Source organism: Mandrillus leucophaeus, unplaced genomic scaffold (genome assembly GCF_000951045.1).
Source record: "Mandrillus leucophaeus isolate KB7577 unplaced genomic scaffold, Mleu.le_1.0 Scaffold537, whole genome shotgun sequence".
NCBI lineage: Eukaryota > Metazoa > Chordata > Mammalia > Primates > Cercopithecidae > Mandrillus > Mandrillus leucophaeus.
Genome location: NW_012105775.1, coordinates 1,228,175 through 1,234,575, shown reverse-complemented (window position 1 = coordinate 1,234,575; position 6,401 = coordinate 1,228,175). Strand labels below are relative to the sequence as shown.

The 6,401-nt window shown below is 41.1% G+C and overlaps 1 protein-coding gene across 1 annotated transcript in view; it reads left to right on the top strand.

Moving 5' to 3' along the window:
- The window catches only part of SIPA1L2 (signal-induced proliferation-associated 1 like 2), a 241,689-nt gene that overhangs the window by 6,763 nt on the left and 228,525 nt on the right, over positions 1 to 6,401 (top strand). The window lies entirely within an intron of this gene.

Below are 6,401 nucleotides of genomic sequence, written 5' to 3'. Positions count from 1 at the left end.
GTTGAACAGTGGGTATTCACATTGTTCAGGAATACCTTTGGGATACTGTCCTCTATGTATTGAAGTTTCTAAGAAGTAATTTTAGAAATTATAGTTTTGATTCTTTTTACAGGGCAAATGCTACCTGTTTCAGGTGTTTAAATGATCTAATGCAAAAAACAGTGGTTTCTTTTGGTAGGTTCTCAAGGTTCTCAAACTTTTTTCAGCGTGCATCCCATCTATACACAGTTGTCTAAGTGTTCATGTATGTATGCATATACTTATATACATATCTGTATACACATTTTTGCATGTGTATATGTATAATATATCTGTATGTATAAATATACTTTACTGTGCTAAGATATTATGGACATTGTGAAACAAATGTAAATTTTAAGAAGATTAATATTGAAAATAAATAGATGTAGAAGTATTTTCTCTGCACCTCAGGGGCATTTGTATCTTTGAAATGTGTGGCCCTGTTTGGAGACCACTGTTCTACTGTCACCGGTTAGAGTTTATAACTGTTGAGAAACGGAATTTCTAGGGAGCCTGTAGGATCTTGTGAGGCAAGCTGAAGACAAACTCCATTCTTAATGGGCCTTCTACTTACTGTGTATTTATTCTTTTTCCTGAAGACATTTCTGACTTTGGCCTGTTTTCTTCCAGAATTGCTTGTGGGTCTTGGTTTGAGGTTTCATTTATTGAGGGGTAGGAGGTTAATGTAATGGTGATGCTATTCTGCTTAGAAGGTTTCTAGTTGAACTCAGCTGATTTTTTTTTGTTTGTTTTTTGAGACGGAGTCTTGCTCTGTCGCCGAGGCTGGAGTGCAGTGGCACGATCTCAGCTCACTGCAAGCTCCCCCTCCTGGGTTCGTGCCATTCTCCTGCCTCAGCCTCCCGAGTAGCTGGGACTACAGGCGCCTGCCACCATGCCTGGCTAATTTTTCTTTGTATTTTTAGTTGAGACAGGGTGTCACCATGTTAGCCAGGATGGTCTCGATCTCCTGACCTTGGTATCCGCCCACCTCGGCCTCCCAAAGTGCTGGGATTACAGGCGTGAGCCACTTTGCCCGGCCTGAACTCAACTGTTTAAGAGGCATCATACTGTCACACTCAGACAAAACCAGTCCTAGGATCAGGGTATGTTAAAAGTGCAGATTAATAGCCTAGCTCTGTCTGTATGTGATTGGCCAGAACTGTAGCACACAGCCACCCCTAGTGCAAGGAATGCCTAACTTCCCAGCCATTAGTGGGTTGGGAATGAATGAGGAGAGACAGCAGGGAGCCCTGCTCTTGTATCTCCAGTAGCTTCCAGCTAAACGAGCACCACCCACCCCCACCCATCCTCCTGTGCAATTTTAGTAATGGAACATAAGCAGCAAACGGGCAGGGACATTTCTGGTTTACTGCTGTATTCCTTGTACTTAAGTGGTTTTTGCCACATAATAGGCTCACAGTGAACTAATATTTGTTAAAGAAATGATTGGGAGTTGTGGGTTGAACATAAAAGAACTTCCTTTATCTTGGCTTTTGTTGAACTAAATACTGTCGAGTTAAAGTTCTAATCATTATTTCTATTGTACATGATCTATCTTGAACAACAGTTTATGCCTAATTTATGTCTTTCCTGGGTTGTTTGAAATGACCTGTGATTGAACTCTGATATGGAACTGGTAAAAATGTGGAAGTTTCTGAAGAGGGTTTTGACTGTGTTCCATCTGTTACATCAAGAACTTTACAGCCCCATTCAGAGGGGTGTGGTTCCTGGGAGCCTGGGCACCCTTAGGTGGCCTCCTTTCATGAGAGAGTATGATTTACACCTTTCCCAGGTTTCAGAGTCTGGTCTGTGCTGATGACTGCACAGCCCTATTTGAATCCCGTGAGGCTTCAGTTGACTTAAAAGCCCTGGCTGGGACTTAATCAAGCTTACTGAAAAGAAAGGATTTCTGAATTGTGTAGTACTGTCTGTAGTGCTTTAGTTCTCAGTCCATTAGCAGTGTTAATTTCTACAGGAAATCATGTTGTTTAAAAATGCAGTCAGTAGTGTATAGTGTGCATCTTTTGTTGATTCAGTACTTTTAGTTTGAGGGTTGCAAAGTACATGAGGATATTATTTATACCTTAAATGTGATAGGTGTTCAGTAGCCATAGTCTTAATTTTACGTGGTAAAAATCTTTTATCTTTAATATCTTAACGTACTGCTAGTTCTTATAATATGACATTAGAGGGATATCATTCTAACTCCTGTTTGTTTACATTTCTGTATAAGGTATGCTATGGTAAATGCTGTAAGCAGGGCGTACATGATAGTAGAAGCATCCAGTTTATCAACCAATTTTATTTGAGGGTCGTTGTAACTCATTTGTTTGGAATAGTAGGTCAGTTTTCCCATTTAAAATGTTCTGAGTTGGGCACAGTGGCTCATGCCTGTAATCCCACCACTTTGGGAGGCTGAGGCAAGGATTGCTTGAGCCCAGGAGTTTGAGACCAGCCTAGACAATAAAGCAGGACCTCATCTCTACAAAAAATTTTGAAATGAGCTGAGTGTGGTGGTGCACACCTGAGGACCTAGTCACTGGGGAGGCCGAGGAGGGACCCTCCCTTGAGCCCAGGCATTCGAGGTGGGCAGATCATACTAGGGAACTCCAATCTGTTTGACAGGGTGAGACCCTGTCACAAAAAAAAAAAATAAAATGTTTTAAATGACAAGAATAAGTGAAGGAGACTAATGTTGTTGATTTATGAAGAGAATAAAGAATTGGGGAGAGATATTCTTAAAGGCAAATGTAAAATGTTATTGTGCTTAAACTTTCATTGTGTTCTCTCACGTATACTTAACGAGAACCTTATAGGGATGGTGGGATTTTTTTCCCTTTTACAGATACAAAAACTAAGGTTTAATGAAAGTGTGGTTTTCTGAATCTGAGTCCTTGTATTTTAAACCCATGTCTCTTGGTTCTAGCTATAGTGTTGTTTATGCTACAGCTCACCTGTAAGGTATGGTAGGTTTCAATAAATCATGATAAAAGGAAAGAATGAAAAGAGAGAAAGGAAGAAGGGAGAAAGGGAGGGACTAAAGAAGGTGTGTGCATATGAGAATGGCGGAATTATCCGACTCACTATCACTGAAAGGGGGAAGTGGAGGCTAAGGGTTGGGCTAATGAGCTCATTGTTCTGGTCTAAAAACCGCCCTGTTCTATCAGCCAGTGAATTGTCTGTTATTAACTAGAAATTTCATAATATGTAGTGAGGTAGCAGTTTTGCCAATTGAATCAGGTTATATATTCTTTGTTGGGAAGCGAGTGGGTCCTTCTGTGATCATGCAGAGAACATTTTTTTTAGCCTCTGAGTCTTTGCCAAGATTAAAAGAAATATAAGAGGAAAACAATTTTTGTTTTGCATTTATACTTTGCTAAATTTGCATAATCTTTGTTTAAGCCAGTTGAATGTGAATCCCTAAATAAATTTCAGGCATTTAAATATTTAAAAGGATTCATCCACAGTACTTTACTCACCCAAAGAATAAGTGCTTACAACAAAGAAAATAACACCCTTGCAGATGTAGCCTACATAGACTTTGTTCACCTTGTCATTGAATTATACAACATTAATAGCGAAGCTAGAATTTGAACATTCACTGAAATGCTTAGCTGGCTCTGTTCCAAAATATTGTTTCTCTGGTAGAGAAAGCAGGACAATTTGTTTAAAACTGGCAGTTCGCCAGTCAGAATAGCTCTGACGCAATCATTGCAGTAACTACTTTGCTCTGACTGCTAATTTTAGGGCAGTTAAATCTGGTTGATGTCTGATGGCTGCTGTCGCTGTGCGTCTGGTTATGTGGAGCTTTCTAAATTCATCCTCTTAGCTTGGCACGGTAACTTAGTTCTTTCTGAGATAAGCTGTGGAGCAGAGGGGATGTTGAGTCGGCACAGGATATGTGCATGGAATGAGGAACAAGGCCCTAGGAGAGTTTCAAGAGACACTGCTTTAGTCTTACTACGCTCTTCGTTATTCCAATAGCAAAGAGCACATCTGTACTTCCCTTGCTGTAGCACACTGGGGGGTGTTGAGGAAGGTGGAGAGAAGTGTACATCGAGACACCTGCCTTCATGGAGCAGGGTTTTGGCAATATGCCCTCGCTTTCCTTGTCATCCCTGCAAGCATTAGTGTGCTTAAAAGTGAACTTTTACCTTCTTCTGTTTTGGAACAGGTAAAGCTAAGGAGAAAAATGATAATTTAAAAAAATCTGGCCGGGCGTGGTGGCTCATGCCTATAATCCGAGCACTTTGGGAGGCTGAGGCGGGCGGATCATGAGGTCAGGAGTTTGAGAACATCCTGACCAACATGGTGAAACCCCGTCTCTACTAAAAATACAAAAATTAGCCAGGCGTGGCAGTGCGTGCCTGTAATCCCAGCTACTCAGGAGGCTGAGGCAGGAGAATTGCTTGAACCCAGGAGGTGGAGGTTGCAGTGAGCTGAGATCGTGCCACTGCACTCCAGTCTGGGCAACAGAGCAAGACTCCATCTCAAAAAGAAAAAAAAAAAAAAAAAACTACTTGGGGTATTATATAAAAGAGCAAAGTAGAATATGCTGCTATTGCAGATGATACAAGTGGGGTAAGGGGTTCTTCGGTGGCCTTGTCTAACTCCCTCATCTTTCTGGGGCAGTGACCTGTAATCCAATTTTAAAATAAGGATGTGAGGCCAGGCCATCGTGAAGTCTGTTTAAATGCTGGCATTCTAAGATTTCCAAGTTAACAGGGTGCACCCTAGGGTGTGAGAGCCCTGAGGACAGGGATCTTGCCCTTCCATCCCTGTCCTTCAGTCCTGGATAGCTGTCAGGCACAGTTAGCAAATTAACTGACTCTTAGAATTTAGTCCTCAGAGGGACTTTGAGTGTTCTTTTAGTTCAACTTCCTTATGTTACTGATTCAGAACTATCAGAGGGAATGATTAAACCACTAGACCTATTGTGTAGTAGCATGGGCTACCTTATTAGGTGATGAATGAACTGCCTTCTTAGGTGATGAACTAACTAACTTGGGCAGAGTTGATGGCTATGTGTCAGGTGTATGAGAAAAAGATTCCTGTGTAAATGAGACCATATGATTGATGGGCAGTACAGCTTCTTTCAGATGAAAGACTGTGTGGTTAGCTGAGAATAAGGTGGGTTTGCATAATTAGGAAAACATTCAAGGAAGATAGAACTTGAGTTAAGCTTTGGAAAATGGTTAGGATTTGAATTTTTGTTGAGGGCCTCTTGTGTGCAGGGAAACTGTAGGCCCTCTCCAAGACCAGAAGATACGCACAAAACACTCTCAGTTGTTCCTTTGATCACAGTACTCTCTCTGTTAACGTGATCTGCTTAAATCCGAACTCATCTTTTTGCCTGGTTTAGGTTTTGCAACTCCAGAAATGGATTTTATTAACAAAAGCAACATTAAGGAGAAGTGACGGACAGTATTTTCAAAGTAGTGATAATTACTTTGTCTATCATGTAAGATGGTCATTATGTTTTTTTTCCTCATTGTAATTTACTGAAGGTTATAGACTGTGTCATAAACCTAAAAGAAAATTATTTTGGATATATCAGAGATATAAATGATGTTTTGGTATAAAATTACTGAATTCGCTTCAGTTAGTCAACAGAATATACACATAGTATTATATTTGCTACTCAAGATCATGTGTTTTGTTTTGAGACTTTATACTTAGGAATATATAACTTGATAATTGATACACTGAAGTGATTTGCTGAATAACAAGAGTTATTTATTTATTTATTTATTTGAGACGGAGTCTCGCTCTGTCACTCAGGCTGGAGTGCAGTGGCACAGTCTCAGCACACTGCAACCTCCGACTCCTGGGTTCAAGCGATTCTCCTGCCTCAGCCTCCTGAGTAGCTGGGATTACAGATATGGCCACCACACCCAGCTAATTTTTGTATTTTTAGTAGAGATGGGGTTTCACCATGTTGGTCAGGCTGGTCTCAAACTCCTGACCTTGTGATCTGCCCACCTTGGCCTCCTAAAGTGCTGGGTTTACAGGTGTGAGCCACTGCGCCCAGCCACAAGAGTTTTAAACTGAGGCAACATTAGGAAGGATGTCTGTGGACAAAAAGAGCTCGCCTCGCCTCAGCATCCCATCCGCCCCCAGGTCTCTGGGGTGTTGTTCATTTGCTGCCAGTGCTCCCTTCCTTCAGTCCTCTTCCTGTCTCATGTCTCATGAACTCACAGTAAGTGCTGGGTAAGATTTGCATTCTGCTTTAAACTTCTGAGATTTATTTAAACCAATAAATCTCAATGCAATCACCATATACTTTCCCCCAGCGTTTTATCATGCAAATGTGCAATCATATAGAAAAGCTGAAAATACTGTGTGGTGTAGGGGACACCCCTGTACCCACCTCCTGGATT